The sequence below is a fragment of the Hemiscyllium ocellatum genome, chromosome 7, assembly GCF_020745735.1.
Source record: "Hemiscyllium ocellatum isolate sHemOce1 chromosome 7, sHemOce1.pat.X.cur, whole genome shotgun sequence".
In the NCBI taxonomy this organism is placed as follows: domain Eukaryota; kingdom Metazoa; phylum Chordata; class Chondrichthyes; order Orectolobiformes; family Hemiscylliidae; genus Hemiscyllium; species Hemiscyllium ocellatum.
The window spans coordinates 103,305,855-103,330,973 of NC_083407.1; the positions used below are offsets into that span (position 1 = coordinate 103,305,855).

At 45.1% G+C, this 25,119-nt stretch overlaps 1 long non-coding RNA gene across 1 annotated transcript; it reads left to right on the forward strand.

The window, feature by feature from the left end:
* The first annotated feature begins 400 nt into the window (after window positions 1-400).
* LOC132817585 (uncharacterized) lies at window positions 401-18,162 on the forward strand. The gene is made up of 3 exons (XR_009644896.1): window positions 401-528; window positions 8,301-8,432; window positions 18,018-18,162. It is a non-coding gene; the product is annotated as an uncharacterized LOC132817585 (long non-coding RNA).
* The last annotated feature ends 6,957 nt before the right edge of the window (window positions 18,163-25,119 follow it).

A 25,119-nucleotide genomic window follows, 5' to 3' on the forward strand; every position in this document is an offset into this window, starting at 1 on the left:
GTACGGAAAGGAGGTAAGGTAATATTGGCATTAAGGGAGGATATTGGCTTGGAAAATCATGACATGGAATTTTTGGGGAGTGAGTGAAATGTTGAGGAGCAGAAACATTGATGGGACTTGTATATAGACTCTCAAACAGTCTGGTTCCAAGTCAGCACAGTATTTTGTTTAATAATAACCAATGTGTGTTCCTTCCCTGTTGCTGCATCAAAGACTTGTATCTCCCTCTCAAACTGAACTGTGGGTATTCCTAAAGCCCTGTCCTGGAAATGTTCAAGATGGTGACTCACTACTGTCCCTCCAGGGCAATCAGGGAGAGGCAATAAATGTTCAATGTTGTTTCCATCCCATTAATGTACAAGAAAACAAATCCTCTCTTTTTATTTATCAAACTAGAGATATTTATCAAGACGGCGAAGTGTGGATGTGAACACATTGATCCCCTCATCAGCAGCATTTGTAAATCCAGAGGGGGATGAAAACCAAGATGATGCAGAAGAGAGCACCGCACAAACCTCAGCAGCTCAGGTAATTATTAACTTCCCAAACTGGGATCGCACATCAATAATTCAACATTGAAAAGAGTTACCAATGGGAATATCAGTAAAACCTGTTTGAAGTTGTTGTGTCAGGGTTTGTGTGTAGCACAATGGAATTTATTCATAATTTCTTCAACGTCATTTCAGAGTTTTATTTTCTTTTGCTTTGTTTCATTTAAACAGGGTGTTCTTGAGTTCCTGCCTCAGATCACTAAATGGTATTTATTATCAATTATAGTTAGAGGCAGCAGATCGAATGACTTGGATTGTTGTCAATATTTGGAGCAGGTGGGAGAGAGGATTTGACATGTGCTCTGTTCAGTCTTTCATGTATATAATGTGTCACAGTGTAATGTGTGGCCTGAGCAGACTGAAACACCAACCACTTCATGGTCTGTAAACGCGTTGGCTAGATGGATGAACCTTTGAATACAGAGCCTGTCAAAGTGCATGCTGGAGACAACAGGAATCCTCTAATAAGTTTCTCGGAGTTTTCTTTGTTCGCTGCAAGTTTTGAATCATAATTATTATTCCCCCTGCTACTGCATTCTGTTGTGGTTTTGGCTGATCTCGAAACTGCTCCAAGTCCTCCTGCTTGCTGATTTTTAACTGAGCTTCTCCATCTCCTCTTCCAATCGAAAACCTCCCAACTTGTTTATTTTCCATTGCGTGGTTAAGCCACATTGCTAGCTTTATGTTTGTGCTAAGTCAGTGTGAGGAATCATTGTAATTCATGTGTACAATCCATCAATGTTAACAGTAGCCTATCCACTGCCAACTCTTTTGGTAAGATTTCCCAATCCATCATTGCCAACTCAGATCCCCAAATCTCATAGTTCCCTTTTATGACCCACATTTCAAAGTCAATATCTTCACTCTCCATCTTAATGAACAATTCTATCATTTTCTGCTATCTCTTCTCTAACAGACTCCAGGAAACAACGCTGTTAATTAATCCATCCTCATGGCACCACAAACATTTTAGGATCACCTGATCTCTGATTGGTTTCTCAATGAATGAGTCTAAAAAGCATCAGAATTTTAATCCAGAAACTCCTCCTCCACATATTTTATTGCCAGTTTGGGCAGTCCAATCTAGAGGTCAGTTAATGCTCCCCATATCACATTCTTGTAATGATTGCATGTGTCTAACAATGCAGCCAATGCCAAACAATATCCAGGATTATGGGATAGTTGCAGTTCCGGAGCTGTGGCTGTAGGTTAAACAGAGATGGAACAGGAAATGTCAGCGGTATTCAAGATTCTGGAAGGACAGACAAATAGGGAAAGGAGGTGAGGAAGCATTATCATTAAGGGAGGATATTGGCTTGGAAAATCATAACATGGAATTTCTTTGGGAACGAGTGAAATGTTGAGGGACAGAAACATTGATGGGATTTGTATATAGACTTCTAAACAATAACAGTGGTGTAAGGGACAGCATTGAACAAGTGATTGAAGACACCTGCAATGAGAAGGCAATAACTCTCACTTCACTTCAGGAACTCAGCTCATTTAAACATGTTTGGAACAAGGCTCTCGTGAGGTCTGGTTATTGTTGAATTAAACACTCTGATCCTTCCAGATCCGCCACAAATTCACCTGCACCTCCACACACATCATCTATTGCATCCACTGCACCCGATCTGGGTGGGTTGCACTTCAGCGGATCTGTGTGGAGTTGTTGGGCTGAAGGGCCTGTTTCCACACTGTAAGTAATCTCATCTATATAGGCCCCAAACAGTGGCAGTGGTAAGAGATAGCATTAAGCAAGAGATTAAAGACACAGGCAATAAGAAGACTGTAACTCTTGCTTCACGACTGGAATTCAACGCTTTTGAACAGGTTTGGAACAAGGCTCTAGTGCGGTCTGGTTACTGCTGAATAAATGCCACACACTGTGCTGACTTGGAACTAATCTGTGTTCCATCTGTGTTGCTGGGTTAAAGATCTGGATTTCTCACTGTAACCGAACTGTGGGTATTCCTTCAGCACTGCCCTGCAGCAGTTCAGGATGGTGGCTCACTACTGCCCTCTCAAGGGTAATCAGGAAGGGGCAATAAATGCTCAATGGTACTCACGTCCTGTAGTGATTGGAACCAGGTGGACCTTGTTGACTACAAGGTCCTTGATTGGGGTTTTACCTTACACCAGTCAGTAAAGCCCTGGCTGGCCTAAATAACCATGAGAAGGGATTTTAAGGTTTGACCTCATTTCCTGAAAGCTGATTGAGTGGTGGGGTTTGGAGCCTGGCTTTGTTGCTCCTCTCCCTTGTAAAATTGCTGTTTCTCTGTATACAGTTGTTAATGTTAACTGTTTTATAAACTGTATTGTTTAATAAAATAAAAGGAAATCACCACTGAGAACTACTGCTGTTTGGCAGTAATGTGGCAGTTTATTAGAAGAAAAAAGTATAACCAGGAGATTGAAATCCCCTGAGCCCAGGTGACTTAGCAAAATAACCACGAGAATCCCCTCAGGTTAGGTGACTGAATCCAAGCTGGCTGCCCACAGCCAGTTACTGCTGTGAGGAAGAAGACTGCTGCCATTTTGTTTTGTTTCTTCTTTTGGATGATGTGAACTGCTGCTGTTGTTGCTATGCTCCTGCCTGGGCCTACCCAGTTCTGCTGTAGCATCCTGGGCCTAACAGCACTGCCCTAGCAGCCTGGGCTGACCCAATTCTGCTGTAGCAGCCTGGGCCTACCCAATTCTGCCCTAGCAGCCTGGGCCTGCCCAGCCCTGTCCTAGCAGCCTGGGACTGCCCTAGCAGCCTGGGCCTCCACAATTCTGCCGTAGCAGCCTGTGCCTACCCAATTCTGCTCTAGCAGCCTGAGCCTACCCAGTTCTGCCCTAGGAGCCTGTGCCTACACAATTCTGCCCTCGGAGTCTGGGCCTACACAATTCTGCCCTAGCAGCCTGGGCCTACCCAGGTCTGCTGAAGCAGCCTGGGCCTCTCCAGATCCATTTTTAAAAATAACCATGAAAATCTTCTCAGTTCAGGCAGCAGACTCCGAGCTGGCTGGCCACAGTCAGTGTGCCTTGCCAAGTCAATAAAGGCTGACTTGATGATGGGATATTGGCCTCTGCAATTATTTCATTGAAAATGGGAGAATACAGTACGTACTTGAAGAGCATTCATTTGCAACAGTCACCTTAGAGTTGGGATAAACTTTTCTGTATCATACCTTTATTTGGGAAGCTTGACTGATTTGATCCTGCTGTCCAAGAATAGTCCGAGTATGTGGAAAGAATGCAATATTTTTTCCAGACAAATGACATCGGGGCAGATGAAAAACAACGAGTAATCCTTCAGACCGCTTGCGGACCTGCAGCATTTTCAGTCGTATAGTGCTTAACTTTCCCAGAGGCAGCAGATACTAACATCTTCCAAGAATTGACAGAGTTGATCCTGATCCCAAACCTCCTCAAATTTTGAGATGCTGTCGGTGTTACTCGACTGTTAGAGAACTGAGGGAATCTGTATCAGGATTTTTAACGAGGTTGAGATGACTGGCAGAGGCATGTGAATTTGGGTTAACTCTGGATGAGATGCTAAGAGACTGTTTGGGATGTGGGATTAATGAGAAGTGCCTACTAGCTGAAGCCCAACTGGACTTCAATCAGGCACTGCAGCTGGCATTGTCATTAGAAAATGCAGAAAGTGGAGCACAGGGGCTGCAGGGCATCCCAGTGGAAGTGGACACCCTCACCTGTCCAACTGAGCTTGGGAAATACCACTTGAGTGTAGACAATCGCAGAACCTCACTCAGGGTATATCCTGAGCAGAGGAACCCTGGGCCAGCCCACAGCAAAACCCCACAACAAAACCAAGCCTCAGGCAAGTGGCTAAAATGTTCTTCAGGATCTGGGACAGGAGGCCATTGTAGGTGCTGCCTGAACGCAGACTCGAGATAGCAAAGGAGTCCTACAAGGCCTGACTTGAGTAGGCTGGTACTCAGGAGAGCACCTGCCCAGGAAAGTCCCCATACATGTGGGTCGGAAAAATTAAATCGCTGAGTGATGTCCAAGTCAGAATGGATTAAAGTTAGTGTTTGATTAAATGGTCACTCAGTTCCCATGTGTGGGAGGTCAATACCTCTGCAGCTCTATCTGTGGTTGCAGAAGTGGTCTTTAATGAGATTTGCTGAGGACTCCAGTCCTTAAGCTTGTGCAATACCTCAGCCAGACTGAGAACAAACACTGAGCAAATGTTGCGGATTAAGGGTTTGACTTTGGTTCTGGTTGCCTGTGAGAAGAATTAATACTGATGGTAGTAAAAGGTTTAGGCCCAGGCCTATTGGGGCAGAATTGATTGAGAAAGATTATCCTGGATTGGCTCAACACTTTTTGATTAGAAAATGGCTGCCTCATAGAAGTCCTCGTGAAATGCCCATGAGTATTTCAGGAAGGGCTTGGGACTATCGAAGAGTCTAAAGCAACCTTACATGTTGACCAGGAAGCAATTCTGAGGTTTTGCAAGGCCCACCTGGTGCCAATTGCCTTGCAGGCAAAAGGACAGACAAAATACAAGGGGCTGAAGAGCGAAGGAATTATCAACCCAGTGCAGTTTGCAGAATGGGCAGCACTGATTGTGAAGCCTGACTGCTCAGTTCACCTTTTGTAGGGATTTTAAGTAAATGGCATTTCACAGCTGGATAAATAAATACCCTATCCCTCACATAGAGGAATTGTACGTAAAGTTGTCAGAGGGGCTGCCTGTTTTGAAGCCGGACATGAACCACGCCTCCCTGCTATTGCGCGGAGTCCCAGAAGTACACTACAATTAATAGCCATCAGGGTTTATACCAATATACAAGACTGCCTTTTGGGAGATCATCAGCCTGTACCCTTTTCCAGCGGACCAAGGATTACTCCAGGTTGCCATTTATCGGGATGATGTACTAATAACAGGGAAGACCCATAAAGAGCATGTGGAGAACTTGGACACGGTGCTTAAACATTTCTTCCAGGTGGGCACACACCTAAGAAGGGAAAACATGTGTGTTCCAGGCACCACAAGTGACCTACCTGGGAGAGACAGTTGACAAATCTGGGTTACACACATTGGAAGAGAAAGTGAGGTCTATCAAAGGAGCCCCAGCTCCCATGTCTATCCCGGAGCTGAGGTCTTTCCTTGGATTGGTGAATTATTATGGAAAATTCCTACATGACCCGGCCTCCATGGTGGCACCCTTACACCTGCTCTTGTAAAAGGGTCAGCCTTGGAAATGGTCAGGGAGCCAAGAAGTAGCCTTTAGGGAAGTGAAAATGCAGCTATTATCATCTGAGGAGTTGGCCCACTACGATCCGAAACAAGAGGTAGTGCTGTCTTGCGATGCACCCCTGTACAGTATCAGGGTGGTGCTGGCTCATCAGTGGCGCAATGGGGAGAAATGCCCGACAGTGTATGCCAGACTTTGGCTGATGCTGAACCTACACATGCCCAGATAGAGAAGGAAGGCCAAACGCAAATATGACCAAAGAGAAAAGGAAGGTTTGGTGGTCACCTTTGATTAGATTAGAGTCCGTACAGTGTGGAAACAGGCCCTTCCACCCAACAAGTCCACATCGACCCTCTGAAGAGTAACCCACTTCCCTCTGACTGATGCACTTAACACTATGGGCAATTTAGCATGGCCAATTCCCCTGGCCTGCACATTTTTGGACTTGGGAGGAAACTGGAGCACCCACGCGGAAACCCATGCCGACAAGGGGAGAATGTGCAAACTCCACACAGACAGTTGCCCAAGTCTGGAATCAAACCTGGGACCCTGGTGTTGTGAGGCAGTAGTGCTCACCACTGTGCCACCCCACAGTGAGGAAAGTTCCACCAGTACCTTTATGGATAAGAATTGGTCATAGTCACAGATCATAAACCCCTCCTTGGGCTACTGAAGGTGGACAACATGATGCTGCTTGTAGCTTTTGCTAGAATTCAGCATTGGGCCCTTATTCTCAGCGCATACAAGTATAAGGTAGAGCACTATTCAGGAAACAAAGTGCCGAATGTGGATTCCTTAAGCCACCTCCCACTGGCCGATACCCCACCAGCAGTTTCTCCCCTGGAAAAATCCATTTTGGCTTTAAATCTCCTGGTCACCCTTCCAGTCACTGCTGACAATATCTGACTGTGGACACAAAATGATCCTGCCCTAGTGAAACTAAAATGGTGGTGGTAACGGGGAAAACAGAAGGGCCATCACAACCTGGATTGAAACCTTTCTGGACCCGGAGAGACCAGATGACTGTAGAGAATGGCATATGACAGTGGGGAGCAAGTGTGATTGTCCTGAGTGAAGATGACTCCACCAGGGTCATCCAGGGGTTTCCAAGATGAAGATTCTCGCAAGAAGCTATGTCTGGTGGACTGGGCTAGATGCCTACATAGCAGTGTTGGTTGGGGCAGTGCACAAATTGCCAACAAGGATAAAAGTTGCCACCAGCAGCGTCCCCATATTCGTGAGAATGGCCAGGTAAACCCTGGACTCAGTTGATGGTGACTGTGCAGGTCCTTCCATGAGCTCAATGTTCCTGATCATTGTGGATGCCCATCCAAAGTGGTTGGACATGCAGACAGTTCGTTCGGCTAACTAGGGGATGACGATTGAGAAACTGCGAGCATCGCTCACGATGCACGGACTCCCAGAAGTATCAGTCACAGACAATGGGACGTCATTTACCAGCAGGGAATTCAAATATTTCTGGAAGTCAGACAGCATTTGGCACATAAGGACAGCTCAATATGATCCATTGTCCAACAGTCTACGGAAAGAGCAGTCCAAACATTGAAGGGAAGCTTAAAGAAGCAGCCATCAGCCTCCATTGACACCAAACTATTCCAGTTCCTGTTCAATTATAGGACCACCCCACACAACAACAGGGATAACTCCAGCAGAGTTGATGACAGGGAGAAGACTCCACAATGGGTTAACCCTGATATTCACAGACCTTGGGGTGAGGGTAAAATGGCAGCTGGAATGACAATACCAGCCACATGCTGCCCCTAAGCGAGAGAAACAGTTTAACTCAGGGGACGAGGTTTGGTGTCAGAGCCATGAAATGGCCCTGAATTGGTACAAGGCGAGGTTGATGCGAGGTCAGGTCCCATGATTTACCAAGTTCAGCTCAGTGATACAGCCCTGAGCAAACACGTGGATCACCTGAAAGCTGTTACCTCACAAATGGGTCAGGAGTAAAACATGCCTGGTCCCTCAGAGCTGGCAGAAGGCCGAATGGAAACAGTAGGATCTCTCCCTCCGTGTACTGTCGAGGAAACCTCAGAATCTGAGATGGAGACAGCCTCAATACTGTTACCACTGGAAGAAGAGGCAGAAACTCCCCCAAGACACTCCAGATGCAAGAGGAGGGTTACAGTTAGATACACGCTGCCCGTGTCAGAGTCTGAGCCAGAGGAACCTGACCTGGGTGTAAACTTTACAGGAAAAGCTACAAGCGAAAATCAAGGCCTACATTCCCGGGACTTAGTGGGGGAGGGATGTAGTGATTGGAGCCAGGTTGATCTCGTTGATTGGCCCAGGTTAACAATCCCAATCAGGAAAGCCTTGGCTGCTCAGTGTAAACAGGAGGTTGGAGTCTCCTCAGTTCTGGGGACTGACTCCGAGCTGACTGGCCACAGCCCGTGTACTGTCCACAAGTAAATAAAGGGTGATTGGGTGACAGGATACCGGCCTCTGTGCAGTTATTACACATCCCATTACTGTATAAGTAAACAAATCTCCTCTTCTTTATTTATCAAATCAGGGATATTTTTCAAGACGACCAAGTGTGGATGTGGACACATTGAGACCATCTGCAGCAGCATTTGTAAATCCACAGGAGGACAAAAACCAAAGAGTTGCAGCAGAGAGCTCTGCACCAGCTTCAGCAGCTCAGGTAATTATTAACTGCCCAAACTTCAACAAGACAACAGTGACATGAGTAACCAATAGGAAGGATCACTAAATGGGCTGGGCATGTGTATAGTGATTTTGCAAATGTGCAGTACTAAGCAGTTTATTAATAACCCCCTTAGTGTTATTTCTGTGTTTTATTATTGTTTAATTGAACCAGGGTGCCTTGGGTCACTGCCTCAGATCATTAATCAGCAGTTTAATTCTCAAGTATAGTTACAGGAGTGGATTGAAAGACCAGGATTTTTGCTAATATTTGGAGCAGCACATGAGATGGGAAGGAGGGTTTGAGATGTGCTCTGTGCAGTCTTTGATGTATACATTGTGTAACAGTGTCATGTGTGGGCTGTGCAGACTGAAGCACCAAGTGCTCTGCTAGACTGTGAAAGAGTGGGCTAGATGGATGGATTCTTTGAGTATTTAGCCTGTCAGGTTACATGGTGTAGACAAAGGGACTCCCCTCATCTGTTTCTGAGAGATTTCTATGTTCCCTGCAAGTTCACTGTGAAACTTTATTTTCTCCCTATTGATCCACTCTTGTGCTATTTTGCTGAATTCTAAACTGCTCCTAGTCATCAGGCTTGCTGATTTTTCTGCTGTTCTTTCATGTGTCCTCTTTCTGTTGAAAGCCTCCTCTTAATTTTTTTGTGATGCCTTGTTTCACCGTATTACTAGTTTTTTATTTGGGCTGATTCAAGAGTTTATCATTGCTGTAATTCACATGTGTAATCCATCAATATTAACCATGGCCGATCCACATTCAACTCTTGTAGTGAGGTTCCCCAGTGCATCATTGCCACCATGGTGCGTATACCTTTTGTAGTTCCATTTTACTTACACTTCAGGACCCTTGTTTCAGAGTCAACATCTTCACTCTCCATCTTCGTTTGCAATTCGATCATTTTATCCCTGACATACTCTACAAAACAACATTGTTAGTGAATGCATTCTCATTGAACAATAAACAGTCTAGTATCATCTGGTTTGTGGTTGGTTTGTCAATATAGGAGTCTAAAACAAATCCGATATATATTCCAAGAATTCCTCCTCCAGTGTTATAGCCAGTTCAGTTTGTCCAGTCTCGAGGTAGATTAATGCTGTCCATAATCACATCCGTATGCTTATTGCAAGTCTCTAACAATGCAACCAGTGCAAAACATTATCCACGGTACAGGTATAGTTGTAATTATGGAGACAAGGATGGAAACTGAACTGTCCGGGGTATTCAATCTATGGAAAGGCTGACAAATAGGTAACGGAGGTGAGGTAACATCTCCATTAAGGGAGGATATTGGCTTGGAAAATCATAATTTGGAATTTCTTGGGGAGTGAGTGAAATGTCAAGGAGAAGAAACATTGGTGGGACTTGTATGTAGGCACCAAACAGTAGGAATGGTGCAAGGGAAAGCATTAAAAAAGAAATTAAAGACATCGGCAATGAGAAGGCAGTAACTCTCTCTTCACTTCTTGAATTCAACTTGTTTAAACATGTTTGGAACAAGGCTCTAGCGAGGTCTGGTTAATGATGAATAAATGCCACACTCCATAGTGACTTGGAACCAATCAGTGCTCCTTCCCTGTCGCTGCATCAAAAATCTGTATGTCCCTCTCTAACTGAACTGTGGGTATTCCTGCAGCCCTGCCCTTCAATAGCTCAAGATGTTGGCTCACTACTGCCCTCTCAAGGGCAATCAGGGATGGGCAACAACTGCTCAATGCTGCTCACATCCCATTTAATATATAAGAAATTAAATTCTCTCCTTTTATTTGTGAAATCAGGGATATTTACCAAGACAATGAAGTGTGATGTGAACACATTGAGCCCCTCATCAGCAACATTTGTAATTCCACAGGAGGATAGAAACCAAAATAAAGCAACAGAGAGCCTGTCACCATCTTCAGAAGCTCAGATAATTATTAACTGCCCAAACTGGGATCCAACTTCAATAATCCAACAGTGAAATGAGTTACTAAAAGAAAGGGTAACTAAAATCTGTCAGAGGTTGAGGGTGTGTGTGTGTGTGTGTGTGTGTGTGTTGTGGTGATTTTGGAAAGACCCAGCACAATGCAGTTTATTCATTACCACCTCAGCCTCACTTCAGAGTTTTATCATCTTTTGGTGTTGTTTAACTGAACCAAGTGTGTCTTGAGTAACTGCCTCGGATCATTGATCAGCAGGTTTTTTTTATCAAATATAACTAGAGGCTGCAGATTAAAAGCCGTGGATTTCTGATTAAACTTGGAATTGGACATGGGGTGGATGAGAGGGGTTGAGGTGTGCTCTGGGCAGTATAACAATATGTAACAGTATAATCTGTGGGCTGTGCAGACTAAATGCTCAGCACTCTCATGGCCTGTAAAGGAGTGGGCTAGAAGATGTGGGTTTTGTATACCAGTGAGGCAACTTAAAGGCAGCACATCTGGTGGTGCAGTGGTGACGTAATTGGGCAATGATTCCAAATCTGTGTTCTGGAGACCTGGGTTTAGATCCCACCGCAACAGCAGGTGGAATTTAATATCCAAAATCAGATAAACACCCTTTTACTGCTACTCTCTATCTTCTGCGACAGAGACATATCTGTATCCATCTTACCAGCTCACTGGTTCCCACATGACCTCACCTTTTGTATCAGCCTGCCATGAAGGACCTTGTTAAAGGCCTTACTAAAGTCCATGTAGACAATACCCATCACCCTGCCCTCATCGATTATCTTTGTCACTTCCTCAAAAGATTCAATCACGTTTGTGAGACACAACCTTCCCCACACAAAGCCATGCTGCCTATCACCAAGATGTCCTTGCTTTCTAAATGTGAGTAAATCCTGGCCCTGAGAATCTTCTCCAATAATTTCCCTCTCACTGACACAAGGCTCACTAGCCTATAATTTCCTGGATTATCACTGTTGCTCCACTTTAAAAAAGGAAACAGCGTTGGCTATTCTCCAGTCCTCTGGGACCTCTCTTGTGACTAAAGAGGGTACAAAGATGCCATGCAATGTCCCAGCAACTTCCTCACCTGCCTCCCTCAGTATTCTGGGATAGATTCTAGCAGGTCATAGGGACATATCAACCTTAATAATTTTCAAAATGCCCAACATTACTTCCTTTTTTGTATTGACCTGCCGTAGAAAATCAGCATAACCCTTCCAAGACTCATCATCCACCATGTCCTTCTCCTTTGTGAATACCAATCCATTGACGAGCTCTCCCACTCCTTCCGGTTCCATGCATCAATTTCTTCCTTGGTTCCTGAATGGGCCTCTGCTTTCCCTAGCTACCTTCTTGCTCCTTATATATAAAATGTCTTGGGATTTCCTTAGTCCTGTTTGCCTAAGACATTTTGTGGCCCCTTTTAGCCCTACCATTTCCTTGTTTGAGTTCTTGCCCGCTATGTTTGTATTCTTTGGGGGCTCTGTCTGCCTTCTGCTTCCTCCTTTTTCTTTTTGAATAAGCTCTCAAATTCTCTTGTCCTCCAAGGTTCCCGAAACTGGCCATCCCTGTCCTTCATTTTCACAGGAAATGCAGGCTCTAAATCCTGATCAATTGGTCTTCAAAAGATTTTTGTGTCAGATAAAAATGTGTGTCAAACAGCCACTGCTCATCTGCACTTCTCCTTTTTATTTGCTGTGCTCTTGTGTTGCTCATAGCTCTGTGTGCAATACCATATTAAATGCATTTTGGAGCTCCATGGACATCACTTCCATGGAATTGCCCTCATCACCCTGCTACTTCTTCACAAAATTATAGCAAACGGTGTTGAGGCTGGCTTTCCTAAATTAATCTGCATATGTCCAATAGATTATTAATTTTGCACCAGATTATTGTTTCTACAAGTTTCCACACCACCTCCTTTAACTGACTGACCTGTAATTGTTGGGTTTACGACTATAGATTTTTTTTGCAATTGTTTGCAACTGTTATCCCATTGTTCAAAGTACCGGAAAGACTGGAAAATCCTGTTCCCTCAGAATCCTTGGATTCATCTTGCCCACTCCTAGAATGTTATCAAATCTAATCACAGACAATCTAGCTACTGCCACCTTGTTATCAATGTTAAACCTTTTGGTGGACTCATTATCTCACCTTTTACTGTGCTCTGGATGGTATCTTCTTCCCTGGTAAAGGCAGCTGCAAATTATTGACACCCCATCTATTCTCATTGCCTCTATGCATATTGATTCATAATAGAGCCTGCTTTTCCTCTTCCTACCCTCTTCCTAATCACATTCCTACAGAAGACTTTAGGATTCTGTCATGTGTTGGCTGCCAGTGTCTTTGCATTCCCCCTCTTTACTTCTCTTTGTTGTTCACTTTCCCTCTGAACCTTCTATATTCAGATTGCTTTTCCATTGTAGTACCCAGTGTGTTCAGGGCATTGATACAGGACGGCACAGTGGCTAGTGGTTTGCACGACAGCCTCACAGCACCTGGGTTTGATTCCATCTTTGGGGGACTGCCGATGTTGAGTTTGAGTATTCTCCCCGTGTCTGCGTGGGTTTTCTCACTGCTCCAGTTTCCTCCCAAAGTCCAAAGATATGCAGATTAGGGTGGATTGACTATGCTAAATTGCCCATAGTGTCCAGGGATGTGCTGGAAGGTGGGTTAGCCATGGCAACTTCAGGGTTACAGGAACAGGGTGGGTCTGGGTGGGATACATTTTAAGCGGTCTGTATGTATTCAGTGGGCCGAATCAAGATTAGAATGGTGCTGGAAAAGCACAGCAGGTCAGGCAGCTTCAGAGAAGCAGAAAAATCGAGATTTCGGGCAAAAACTCATTCATGATAAAGGGCTTTTGCCCGAAATGTCGATTTTCCTGCATCTGACCTACTGTGCTTTTCCAGCACCACCCAGATCTCCAGCATCTGTAGTTCCCACTTCCACCTCAATGGGCCTGCTTCTACACAGCAGGGATTCTATGATATGTCCCGAGGGTGTTACCAAGGTAATGGTGCAGAAAGAAGAGGAGGGAGATCCCCTTCAACTGGATGGGGTGGTTGAAATATTTCCAACCCTGCCCTAAGGAGGGTGAGAAGGAATTGCAGGATATGTGAATGGCAGGAGACTGGGTTACTGGTTACAATGCAATAAAAAGTACAATGATCTGACTAGAGATGATGTGGTACTCGTTGCAGCCTCACTATTTACACGGTTCACAGTACTTTGGACTTGGCTGATGCATGTGTCATTTGCAGTGCAAATGGACCTCTCTTCATCGACCTGCATTAACCCTAACAGAATAACCTTCACTTTCTTTCTCTCTTGTAAGAGCATAAGCTGTTGGAGCAGAAGTCGGCCATTTGGCCCATCAAGTCTGCTGTGCCATTCAATGAAATCATGGCTGATCCGATAATCCTTACCTCTGATCCCTATAACCCTTGATTCCCTTCCTGGTTAAAATGTATCCATCAGATTAGGTTCCCTACAGTGTGGAAACATGCCCTTAGGCCCAACCAGTCCACACCAACCCTCCAAAGAGTAACCCACCCAGACCAATTTCCTTCTGACTAATGCACCTAACACTATGGGCAATTTAGCATGGCCAATTCACCTGACCTGCACATCTTTTTTAGATTAGATTACTTAGTGTGGAAACAGGCCCTTCGGCCTACCAAATCCACACCGACCTGCCAAAGTGCACCCACCCAGAACCATTCCCCTACATTTACCCCTGCACCTAACACTATGGACAATTTAGCCTGGCCAATTTACCCAACCTGCACATTTTTGGACTGTGGGAGGAAACCGGAGCACCCAGAGGAAACCCACGCAGACACTGGGAGAATTCCTTCAACACCACCTTGTAAATCTTCATCAACTATCACGAAAAATCACCACCACCTTAAAGTTCTCCTTCAGTATCCTCAACTGGGAATATATCACATATATGTCTCTCCCAATGAAAAATATATGCACCTGCACCACATGAGCTGCAAAGATTTAAGATTGTGGTACTTGCATCTTCTAAAGGGTAATAAAAATGACAAGAATAAATGTTAGCTGGTGAATGAATGTTTGAAAATGTGAATCTGCATTTGTTGATTCCTTTGTTCCATTGTTATTGCTCTATCAAACTGTACCCTCTCACAATAACATATACTAAAATTAATTTATAGTTTACACTCTCATTTCAACAATTATTAATGGTGCCTTGATTTTTTTTTAATTCCTTCATTTTTATTATATCACTCTCAATGTGGTATAATGCCCAAAATTCAAAATTATAATTTCCTACACCTGAGATTAAACTCTCTAATGTACCTGATGGATAACAATGCTGTTTGGATTGATCCCTATGGACCACCTCTTCCCATCTGTTGCCTGATAGGTATCATTACTGTTCTTTGTTCCTGATTCCATGTGTTTTGACATTAATCAAGAGTGTATTGGGTGGTGGACCATATTGAAGATCGTTTAAGAATCCAAATGTATTAACTCTACTGCATTTCTTCAAAACCTCAGAGCAATTTGTCTATTCTTCATTATTACTTCAAATTCTAGATGTTTCTCTGTTATGTCTTTGTCACTTTATTTCCTCTCATGGTCATTGAGCTATAGTAAAAGCAAAATACCACAAATGTTGGCAATCCGAAGCAAATAAAGAAAATGCTGGAGGAACTCGGCAGGTCTGGCAGTCTCAGCAGAGAGAGAAACAGAGTTAACATTTCAAATCCAGCACAACTCCTCTTCTGAGCTGAAAGGTGTTAGAAAGCTGTTTTAAAATTATTTTGACAGAGGCAGAAGAGGAACAAGGCGGCAGATGGTATAGAAGCCCAATGCAAAAAACTAAAGGGGTTGTTACTGGTAATGAAAGAGAAATAGAGATGTAAAATGAGTGTTAATTCTGGTGCAAAAGAGAAAGAATGCGTCCTTTCTAATGAAAGCAAAATGAACATGACACAAATGAGACCTAGCAAGGGATTGGTGGGAGGGATGGGGGAGATGATAGAGAATGTACAAGAAATAGATAACAGACGTAGTGCAGTCAGTTTCTGATGTTATGGAATTCAAGATGGCGGAGGTGGCAGGGTATGAGGTGTTCAGGCTCCAGGCCCATTGGCTCCCTCTCACATGACTGACTTCATCCTTCTTTTAAAATTTAATTTTCTTCCGTTAACTTTTAAATCAAATTCATTTTTCCATCTTGCCGCCACCACAATGGTGGAGAGAGGTTGCAGGGAGCTGTTGAGCTGCGGATCCATTCCATTCCTCATGGCCACGGTGGTTGTGCCTTGAGCAACGGTTTGCCGAAAATGAATTGGAGTCTGTTCTTTTCCTTTGGTTGGTTTGGTGGAGTCTGCAACGATGGCAGATTGAACGATCTCTCAGGAGTTAGTTTGGATGGTCCCTTGGTCCTCAGAAGTTGAGAATGGGCCCACATCCTCGAGAGTGGGCCCGTCTCCTGGCTTTGGTGGCGGATGGAGTTTCGGTGGCGATGAGATGGCTTTGGCAGAGGCAAAGGGTTCTCTGGTTTCCTCCCACAGTCCAAAGATGGTGGGCGGCATGGTGGCACCATTCTGGGTCCGGTCAGCAATGGCAGGGGCTGCTTCAGCATGCTTCCTCCTTGGCATTGTGGTCTCGGGCAGCTTTGTCAGCTGTGGAATAAGGCACATCCTGTGGCTACTCAGGGAATCAAGAATCCATGGTTAAAACAAAGAATGAAATATGTCCTAACTTGAAGAAAATGAAATGAGTTGAAGGAGAAGTGAGAACAAGCTCAGGTAGCTGAAGGGCAGGAGTGGTGGATGCAGGCTTCATTTCAAGGAAGACCAGTAGGCCTCCTCAGCATCTGGGAAAAAGTGAGGACTGCAGATGCTGGAGACCAGATTTGAAAAATGTGGTGCTGGAAAAACACAGCAGGCCAGGCAGCGTCCGAGGAGCAGGAGAATCGACGTTTCGTGCATAAGCCCTTCTTCACCAGCATCTGCCCTCTTCTTCTTCCTCCTCTTCCTCCTCCTCCTCCTCCTCCTCCTTCTCCTCTGCACCTACCAAAAATATTTATAACAATTATTTTCCAACAGTTTTCAGTTCTGAAGAGAAATCGTACCGCATTTGAAACATTAGTGCTGCCTTTCTGTCTCCACAATGCTACCAAACCTGCTGAGTTTCTTTAGCATTCACTGTATTTGTTTATGGTCATTAATTCCCTGTTTATCTGCAACTTAAAGCTCACACAGAGAGTATCAGCAATTCCACCATGACACTTCACAAGACTCTCTCAATAAGACCTCATTCCTGCAGGAGGTGGGGACAAGTATCTTGAGAAAGCAGGTTAGCTCCAGAGGTGATAAAGCTGACCAGCGAATCCCCTTTCCCCCCACTGCCTCTTTGAAGAAGGTGAACTGACTGCCTTGGGCAGGGATGGTGTTGGACACATGGTGACTGCTGGAGGACGTATTACATAGGGCCAATCTTCTTAATCTCTTCAAATTTTGATTCTATCGGACAAGCAGTGCCCGAAATCCGAAAATGTCAAGAGTGTGGCGCTGGAAAAGCACAGCAGATCAGGCAGCATCTGAGGAGCAGGAGAATTGACATTTCGGGCAAAAGCCCTTCATCAGGAAATGTCGATTCTCCTGCACCTCGGATGCTGCCTGACCTGCTGTGCTTTTTCCAGCACCACACTCTCGACTTTGAAATCTCCAGCATCTGTGGTCCGCACATTCTCCGAATGACTTGTTTCCTCCTCGCGGCCATTCAGAAAGGGGGTGTTTGCTCAAATATTAGATGTAGAAATGCTGTGCAGCCTCTTTAATGAGTGTTGCCAGGCAACTCAGTGACAATCATTTCTTTAAGCAGCCTCCGGGTGGTCATATCCCATCATGTGCTTCAATTCCCTGACATGGTCAGCACAATATCATGGGCTGAAGGGCCTGTTCTGTGCTGTACTGTTCTATGTTCTATGTTTTATGGTCACAGTGAGGTAAATTGGTTTGCAGATCAAGAGCCATCTCAGAGGCTCTTTTCCGCATGAAGTATTTGGGAAAAATTTGCCCAATATTGTTTGGCCTGAAAATCAAGTTGTTAACCAAATCATGTACTTTCATGAATACCAGTGATCTCTGTCTGTTTATACACAAACTATCTCTCAGCAATATTTTGAACTTCTGCCTGAAAGCCTATTTTTCTGGGCTATTCTTCACCAGCACCAGCACCAATCTTTGTACTTCTGAATGATGGCTAGAATCTGAGTTACTTGTCTGGTAATCACCTGAAATGAGTCGACAGGAACAGCCCGAGTTCATTAACCATCTTCAACACTCGAGATAAAACTCCAATCCAATGTGTAATTAATTCTGTCCATTTTACAAACCTCCCTTTACCACGTACAAGAAAGACAATGAGCAGATTTGTTAAAAGGGTTCTGCGTTCACAATGAACGTTCATCACCCGGGAAATGGGGGATCACTCACCTAGAGCCATTGCTCAGCTGTTACCTCGGATACCAACTTCCTAATGGGGAAACAGATCCTAGAGCTGATAGCTCTGTCTTATTCAATGTAGGAGATGGGGAAGGGTGTTTGGAAAAGATGAAAGCATTGTGAAAAGATCAACTTTTTTTTAAATGTAGAAATATTCGGCTGGATCTCCTGACCAGGAATGGTCAGAATTGAACTCTTCATCAAAGACAAGTTCAGATCGAGAAAGCACTGCAGATGCGAGTGGAGATCTCAGCAGTGAAAACACAACTGATGAAATTTACAATAAACATGAGGAAACGGTCAGTAATTTATGGTGTTGTAAGTGGGTTGTGGTCAGGAATGCAGTTTATTTGTCCTCTGGGTGAGATTCTGGACTTTTATCTCCTGTGGTAGAAGTTGATTTATTTTTTGGTCTGTTCCCTTGGATGATTAATTAAACAACAGGTGGATCAGTGACGATAATTAAAGATGGAAAGAGCTGAGCATCTGATTGTATCCAGCAATGGCCATGCAGAGGGTGAGATGTGAACCGCACATGCCTATTAAACCCATTCAGGCAGCATTCCCACACTGCTCCCTGGTGTCACGCCTGTCAGTGGTAACCAGGTTTCAGGTATACACGATCCCACCTAAAGGAAGCCAATGGATCTTAAACAGATGGCGAGCATCTGGCTGCACATGCTCTGGAGAAACATGTGGGTGGAGAGATGTGGCTGACATTACTCCTGAGGGGGCATGGTTCTCTTCCAATGGTGCTCCAGAGGCCCTGGCTGTGAGGAGGGAGGAATCTGTTCTCTCCACGTAGTGGCTGGAGGCCATCCAAACATCACCATCAGTGGGAAGACATTGCTGGGTTGGTGAGCAGTAAGGAGCCTGCCAACTCCAGATCTGTCCCTGTCAATACTGGAGTTGCAGTGAATCATGCAGACCCCCTTTTGAACTGAACAGTCAGCAATGAACCCCTGAGTTTTCCTCGCATTTTCATTGTCCTAGAATAGAAGAGCCTTTCTTGTCACTTGCACTTGAATGAATGCAGTGAAAGGTTTGTAATGTCACCACTCAGCGCCATCTCAGATACAGAGTACCTCGGTACAGATACTTTAAGTGCTGTTACTGAGTTCAGCATGCAAAGAGGGTTTAAAAATTCCAGAAAGATCCTGGAAAGTGACCATAAAGTACTTCAGTTCCAACCTCTCTCCAACATGAGCTGGTGCCTGCCAGCCCCAGAACACCAGGCCATGCTGCCTCTAGGGGCCGGTCTCCATCCAGGACACACTCAGCCACCACTCCAGCTCCGGCTCCGGCCCACTCCACTGCCACTCCGGGAATTGCCTGCTCGCTCTGCTGTCACTATGGGACAGCTATAAATCAGTCCCTCTCAATCCCTTTGCTCCTTCACTTTGTTTAGATTCAGACTCTCCAAGGAATTATAACTCCTTCATTCCCACTGCCAAAACACAGGCTCAGAAAAGAATCGATACCTTATCCACTTAGTGGTCGAGCTTATTATTCCTCCTGGTATTTTGTGGCAGTCCTCTACAGTAACTCTCTGTCCTGACTTGATGCCAGCCACAAATCTTGAAATCCCCCTCCATATTCCTGAGTCCAGATCACTTGTGTGACTCACAGGCACCACTTCCCAGAGCACAAGGCACTTGGAGATGACACCACATGTCCTGAAAAGAGTAAGATCTCAAATATCTCTCACTGCGCAGAGCTCTTGGTGCTGATTCTGAGGGTTCTAGATACCAGGCAGATGGCCCGGTTCACTGGGCAAACCAGCCGGCGAGTTGACACACACCACAGCACAGAGTAGGGAGGATCTGGCTTAAGGCTTTACAAATGGAGAGCATTCTGTTCAAGCTGTACTGAGCTCTAAGGCTTCCTCCATGCAGTGCAGAGATTCTGACCACCTGCAGTGGATGGCCAGGGTCTGGTCATGTGACCAAGGGAAAGCAGGTAGACTGCAGGGTTACAGATCCAAACTGGGAGACACTCTGTGCTTCCAACAGAACTGTAAATATCCTGTCTTCAACTCAAGTTAACATGAGGATGTGCCTTTCTCTGAAAATATCATTTTCGATTTGGTTGTCCCTGCAATCTCAGCAATATGAACTGTTCATCTTTGTTTATTTTGATCCTACAGCAATCATATTTATTTAGTATATTCTTGGGAGGAATCAATACCCAAATGATTTCAAAGCTGAATGCTTTGTGCGACATGTAATCGTATTCTTCTCTTCAGGATCTTTCAGACAGCGATCCCACCCTGGATTTAGTCAAGAAATTATCATCAGGTTCAATGAAAGAGGCAGATCATCCAATTCTGAAAAAGGCCTTAAAGCACAAGGTAATCCTTCAGCGTCAGCTGGGCCTGCAGCTGATGAAGCCAAACATCCTGATTCAATGGGAAGGAGGCAGTGATCCCTGATTATCCAAAGTTGGAAGGATGGGAAAGCTGTGCAGTGATTCTGTACATTCAAGCTCAGTGAGGTAGCTTTGTCCCCAGGTGTGATTTTGGACTTTCCCCTCCTTTGGTGAAGTTTGATTTATTCACGGTGTCTCTTTCTGTTGCATCAGGGCACCATGAGAGGTCTGGGCATCTGATTGTGACCAGAAATGGACAGTAAGGAGGGGGACACAATCTGTACATTCCGATTGGAACTGACTCAGGAATCACAGCATCTTCTAATGAGTGGGGTGTGCAGCCAGCACTCCCACACTGCTCAATGCCTACACACGGTCTCGAAAGCATAAATATGGTCTCGATCTGATGGCTCTGTCTTGGTCATTGTAGCAGGGGTTGTACAGTCAGAGAAAACTGCATGCAGCATTTCTGAAACTTTCTCTTATCATTGCAGAAACGTTCAGCAAGACATCACACTCTGGACTGGTCAAAGTTGGAAGCTGACAAAGACCAAGATGAATCTAAATTCACTAAACCTGCCTCAAACTCAAAGGTAATCACAGACCTGACCAAACCTGGAGCTCCACGTGCTAAAGGGCTCAGCAATCCTTGAGTATAAAAGGTTGAAGATGTGGGACTGGGGTGGTGCAGCTCTCTAACATCTGTGCACAGCTCAGTGGAATTTATTTACACCCTGCGTGTGTTGCAAGTGTTTCCTCTTTTACTGATGGTCGATTTATTCAGGGATCATCGAGCTCCCGTTGTGATCACCAACAATACGGAGAGCTGGCCAAATTGAAGCAGTGGCTATCTGATCATTTCAGAACTGAAGGCACACCGAAGACCACTGCACGCCCTGGTGCATTGACTCAGATGGTTGGCCCTGTTCATTCTGACTGGTCGAAGATGCAGCCCAATTATTATCATGACAAAAATGTGCAGCCGATGTTACCCACCCTGCTCATTGTTTGCACGTTTTAAAGAGAGGCATGAGGTTGGGTCAGGGGGATTGGGACAAACCAGGTTTCAGACACCTGCCACATGAAGGCCCAGAGGAGCAGATTTTATACAGCAGACAGTTGCCTGTGTTACAGTAACCAAAACATTAACATCAGAATCAAAGATTGCCTTAGCCGATGTCTTGTACAGATTTAATAAATTCTCAGAGATAGAATACTTTACACTACCAACCACAAAGTGAGAATTTAATTCATCCTGTTATTCTCCCTTATAGAAACATAGAAAAATACAGTGCAGTACAGGCCCTTTGGCCCTCTGTTGCACCGAGCTAAGCCCACCTAACCTACACTAGCCCACTATCCTCCATATGCCTATCCAATGCCTGTTTAAATGCCCATAAAGAGGGAGAGTCCACCACCGCTACTGGCAGGGCATTCCATGAATTCACGACTCGCTGAGTAAAGAATCTACCCCTAACATCTGTCCTATACCTACCTCCCCTTAATTTAAAGCTATGCCCCCTCCTAATAGCTGACTCCATACGTGGAAAAAGGTTCTCATTGTCAACCCTATCTAAACCCCTAATCATCTTGTACACCTCTATCAAGTCACCCCTAAACTTTCTTTTCTCCAATGAAAACAGCCCCAAGTGCCTCAGCCTTTCCTCATATGATCTTCCTACCATACCAGGCAACATCCTAGTAAACCTCCTCTGCACCCCTTCCAGTGTCTCCACATCATTCCTATAGTATGGCGACCAAAACTGCACACAATACTCCAGATGCGGCCGCACCAGAGTTTTATACAACTGCAACATAACCTCAGGACTCCGGAACTCAATTCCTCTACCAATAAAAGCCAGTACGCTATATGCCTTCTTCACAGCACTATTAACCTGGGTGCAACTTTCAGAGATCTGTGTACATGGACACCAAGATCCCTCTGCTCATCCATACTACCAAGTATCCGACCATTAGTCCAGTACTCCATCTTCTTGTTACTCTTACCAGAGTGAATCACTTCACACTTACCTACATTGAACTCCATTTGTCACCTTTCTGCCCAGCTCTGCAGCTTATCTATATCCTGCTGTGACCTGTCACATCCTTCCTCACTGTCAACAACTCCACCGACTTTCATATCATCCGCAAACTTGCTCACTCAACCTTCTGGCCCCTCCTCCAGGTCATTTATAAAAATGACAAACAGCAATGGTCCCAAAACAGATCCTTGCAGAACACCGCTAGTAACTGCACTCCAAGATGAACCTTTACCATCAACTACTACCCTCTGTCTTCTTCCAGCCAGCCAATTCCTAATCCAAACCTCTAACGCACCCTCAATGCCATACCTCCGTATTTTTTGCAGTAGCCTACCATGGGAATCTTATCAAATGCCTTACTAAAATCCATATGCACCACATCTACCGCTTTACCCTCGTCCACCTCCTGAGTTACCTTCTCAAAGAATTCAATAAGGTTTGTGAGGCACGACCTGCCCTTCACAAAACCATGCTGACTATCCTTGCTCACATTATTCCTATCCAGATGTTCATAAATCCTCTCCCTTACAATTCTCTCTAAGACTTTGCCCACAACAGAAGTGAGACTCACCGGCCTATAGTTACTAGGGTTATCCCTACTCCCTTTTGTGAACAAGGGAACCACATTTGCTATCCTCCAGTCTTCTGGCACTATTCCTGTAGACAACGAGGACATAAAAATCAAGGCCAATGGCTCTGCAATCTCCTCCCTTGCTTCCCAGAGAATCCTAGGATAAATGCCAGCAGGCCCAGGGGACTTATCTATTTTCACCCTTTCCAGAATTTCCAACACTTCTTCTCTACATACCTCAAAGCCATCCATTCTAATTAATTGTGACTCAATATTCATATCGGCAACAATGTTCTGTTCCTGAGTGAATACTGATGAAAAGTATTCATTCAGTGTCTCCCCAATCTCTTCAGCCTCCACGCACAACTTCCCACTACTATCTTTGACTGGACCTATTCCTACCCTAGTCATTGTTTTATTCCTGACATACCTATAGAAAACCTTTGGGTTTTCCCTAATCCTACCAACCAAGGACTTCTCATGTCCCCTCCTTGCTGCTCTTAGCTCTGTCTTTAGATCCTTCCTGGCTACTTTATAACTCTCAATCGCCCCAATTGAATCTTCACGCCTCATCTTTACTCTTCCCTTTAACAAGGGATTCCAATTCCTTATTAAACCACGGCTCCCTCACACGACCCTTTCCTCCCTGCCTGACAGGTACATACTTATCAAGGACACTCAATAGTTGCTCCTTGAACAAGCTCCACATATCGATTGTGCCCTTCCCTTGAAGCCTACTTTTCCAAGCCATGCATCCTAAGTCATGCCTCACCGCATCATAATTTCCCTGCCCCCAGCTATAACTCTTGCCCTGCATTGCACACTTACCCCTCTCCATCACTAGAGTAAAAGTCACCGAATTGTGGTCACTGTCCCCAAAGTGCTCACCTACCTCCAATTCTAACACCTGGCCTGGTTCGTTACCCAGAACCAAATCCAATATGGCCTCACCTCTTGTTGGCCTGTCTACATATTGTGTCAGGAAACCATCCTGCACACATTGGACAAACACCGACCCATCTAACGTACTCGAGCTATAGCTTTCCCAGTCAATATCTGGAAAGTTAAAGTCCCCCATAACAACCACCCTATTACTTTCACTCTTCTCCTGAATCATCCTCGCAATCCTTTCTTCGACATCTCTAGGACTATTAGAAGGCCTGTAGAAAACTCCTAACAGGGTGACCTCACCTTTCCTATTTCTAACCTCAGCCCAAACTACCTCAGATGACGAGTCTTCATCCATCATCCTTTCCACTGCTGTAATACTATCTTTGACAAGCAATGCCACATCTCCCCCTCTTTTACCCCCACCTATGACCCTACCAAAACATTTAAACCCTGGAACCTGCAACAGCCATTCCTGTCCCTGTTCTACCCATGTCTCCGTAATAGCCACAACATTGAAATCCCAGGTACCTACCCACGCTGCAAGTTCACCTACCTTATTTCGTATACTTCTCGCATTGAAGTATACACACTTCAAGCCACTTTCCTGTTTACAGGCACCCTCCTTCGAGATTGATGCCATGTTCCTAACCTCCCTACATTCAAGGTCCTGCACCTAAAACTACAGTCTAGGTTCCCATGCCCCTACAGGGTTAGTTTAAACCCCCCCCAAGAGCACTAGCAAACCTCCCCCCAAGGATACTGGTGCCCCTCAGGTTCAGGTGTAGACCATCCTGTTTATAGAGGTCCCACCTTCCCCAGAAAGAACCCCAGTTATCCAGATACCGGAATCCCTCCCTCCTGCACCAACCCTGTAGCCACGAATTTAACTGTTCTCTCTCTCTATTCCTTGACTCTCTATCACGTGGCACGGGTAACAAACCAGAGACAAAAACACTGTTAGTTCTAACTCTGAGCTTCCAACCTAGCTCCCTGAAAGCCTGCCTAACATTCTCATCCCTCTTCCTACCTATGTCGTTGGTGCCAATGTGGACAACGACTTCGGGCTGCTCCCCCTCCCCCTTAAAGACCCGGAAAACACGATCAGAGACCTCACGTACCCTTGCACCTGGAAGGCAACATAACAATCGTGAGTCTCTCTTGACCCCGCAAAACCGCCTATCTGTGCCCCGAACTATTGAGTCCCCAATAATTATTGCTGTGCTCTTCTCCACCCTCCCATTCTGAGCAACGGGGACAGGCTCCGTGCCAGAGGCCTGAACCCCATTGCTTACCCCTGGAAAGTCGTTCCGCCCTCAAGTATCCAAAACGGTATACTTGTTCTTGAGGGGAACGACAGCAGGGGGTCCCTGCACTGGCTGC